At 36.7% G+C, this 2,730-nt stretch overlaps 1 pseudogene; it reads right to left on the reverse strand.

The window, feature by feature from the left end:
• Positions 1-1,170: 1,170 nt before the first annotated feature.
• Positions 1,171-2,730, reverse strand: LOC149558229 (protein LATERAL BRANCHING OXIDOREDUCTASE 1-like; annotated as a pseudogene).

Raw genomic sequence — 2,730 nt, forward strand, 5'->3', positions numbered from 1 at the left:
TTAAGAATTTTTTCAAGAAATCTTGTTTCCAGCTATTTAGGAGGGCTAATTCCTAGTAGCCTTTTTGGAGCAATTTGGTGTATCTTCCCTAGTAGATTGAATGCGCCTATGAAATCAGCATTGTTTAGGGTCATGGATGTTAGAAGGAGTCTAAAAAAACCTTAGATGAAGAACTGGTACCCTTGGAGCTATAGATGGACTTGAGGGTTAATAGCGGACTGGAGCCGGCTAGTAAGAAATTTGATGTTACTTTGTTGGTGTACCCCCAACTGAAGGATTAGGATCTCTTGAGCAAGGTCCTAGTAATTATAGGGTGTGAAAAAGCCCTAGTGGGTCTAGTGAATGACCTAAGGTAGCCCTGAGAGAGAGCTTGGGGTTTGGAGCAAGGTTGGGGTGTTACATCACCATGCAATTTTTTAATTTCAGAAAATTTGATCACAAAGAAAAAACCCTATTTCAATTGTAAGAGGTCAAACAATGCACACAGTTATCATTTTATAATATGAAGTCTAAAAAAATTACAATTGATCTAAACATTAAAAAGGACAAATAAAATTACAGTCAACTTACTGTATATTTGGCACAACAATTTATCATACTGAAAACTTTAAAAAGGATAAATAAAACTAAAACCTTGTACCTGGTGCTGCACCTGTTGCAATTTCACTACCTTCCAATTTCTGACGTTGCTGTTCCAATTTTAATTTTTCACTTCTTTATTTGATAGTTTTTAGTTGCACACATAGCAATTTCAATGATAAGCAGTGGCTGCTCATTTTGAACCCCCACATTTTTTCATAGCTTATTTTATTAGCTACAAAATAGCTGCTCCACATTATAAAAAAAAGATTCTTTATTATCCCTTTTTTAACAATTTTAATTTAGCATGGGAACATGTCACTGCTTAGTTTTAAGCAGAAAACATCAATAAGCAGCAACATAGAAACATGGTGTAAAAACCCAAAACAAACCCTAAGAAGATCTTTACCTCGCCACTCTATAATCAGTTGATCTAAGCAAAATTCAACTATTGAACAGTTTCGAACCAAAAAAATTAAGACCTGATTTTGGCAAATTCAAGATTCTTCTTCCCATCGAGCTTTCCAGAAAAGACATGCATTATATACTCTGCTTGAATAAATCTTCTAAACAGACAGGGGTGCAGCTCGTCTATGAGTTCAGGAGCAGAACCCAATTCTGTTTCAATATTTGGACCACAAAACATGGCAGTAGAGATCCGATCTCTGTCCAGCTTTGTGCTCAATGCTTTTATATATTCCATTGCTTATCACCTAATTCAAAACACAAAAACAAAAGTTACATTCGATATCAATACGGCGGCATATACATTATTCCCAGGTAATAGAATCAGGTGATCAAGAATGAAGTGAAGATTTTTTTCGATTTATATATGAAATCATAAGTCCAGATAATAATTCATAATTTAGATTAAACCACTTAATTACACAGCCATAGAAGCATTTTTGGAATCGAGTTAACCTATATTGATAGTTCGTACAAATTGTTTGCCTTAATGACTAGTAAAATTCATCTTCATTACCTCAATCATGTCCCCGATATTGATGAGCAGAGCACCGGGGATGGATTTAACAGGAATCCATTCACCATCCTTACACGTCTGTAGCCCCACTATTTCATCATCCTGCAACAAAACAATCAAAGCATATCCATCTGAATGAGGGCTTATGCCTAAACCCAGATCCGGTCTTGGGCAGGGTGGGTAGTAATTCAATCTCATTCTCTGTGTCATTTTTCCGCACATGTTAAGAAAACAGTCTGAAGGTAGCCCAAGATATTCAGATAAGAGGCAAATAATTTCGTTGCGAAGTCTTTGAATTCGAAGAGCATATTGATCCACAGTTTCGCTGCAACAAACGGGAAGCACGATTTGAAAAAAAATGAAAATGATCAAAATCAGATGGACAGGAACAGGGCTAATACACCAAATAATTATTTTGAAATGGAGTGTAAAAACTTAATGACGTAGATATGCTTTTCATACCTTCAGCCATCAGAGACCTAGGACAGGGGAAGAGGCGAAAATAGATTTTACATAATATTTCTATCAATATGAATTAACAAAGATTTTGGTACCTAAAATCCGCTAGCTTTGTTGGCCAGAAGTCCACTTTTCTATCCTGTGGGGGCAGAGTAGTCAAGGACGTCATATCCGCCCAGTCTAGTACTTGTTCATCAGAGATTACAAAAGCCTGGCCATAGCCTTCAAGCTCTTGTATTTTGTATTTGAGTTTTTCTTGCAGGGGCTGTTGAATGAAATCCCTTACAATTCTCTTCATTCTATCTGTCAGGAAAAGAGGAATTCCATGATTCACAGCCTGTAATAGAGATATACATATCATATTAGCGAAGCAAGCAAGTTAGAAGATTAAAAACAATATGGAACCTGACCCCTATTCTACAACATAATTTATAGTCAATGTTGAAGGTACCCACTTGAAAAAATCCCCATCCTGACATGCAATGCCAAGCTTTTCTAATTCCTTTTGCCTGTAGAGATCTGATTCTCCCAAAAACATGCCCATATCAATAATGGGAATGTCCAATTGATGAGGAGGAACGGCATTTGGGCGCTCTTTTTCTGATCTGATATACCTTTGGGGGAGGCTGTGAAGGTTCTGAGATGCCAAATTCCTGAACAACAGGAATTGTACCATCAGAGAGATCAAATACCGTTGCTGAATTAAACAT

This window comes from Cupressus sempervirens, chromosome 5, assembly GCF_028749045.1.
Source record: "Cupressus sempervirens isolate cs-2001-9-10 chromosome 5, ASM2874904v1, whole genome shotgun sequence".
Lineage (NCBI taxonomy): Eukaryota > Viridiplantae > Streptophyta > Pinopsida > Cupressales > Cupressaceae > Cupressus > Cupressus sempervirens.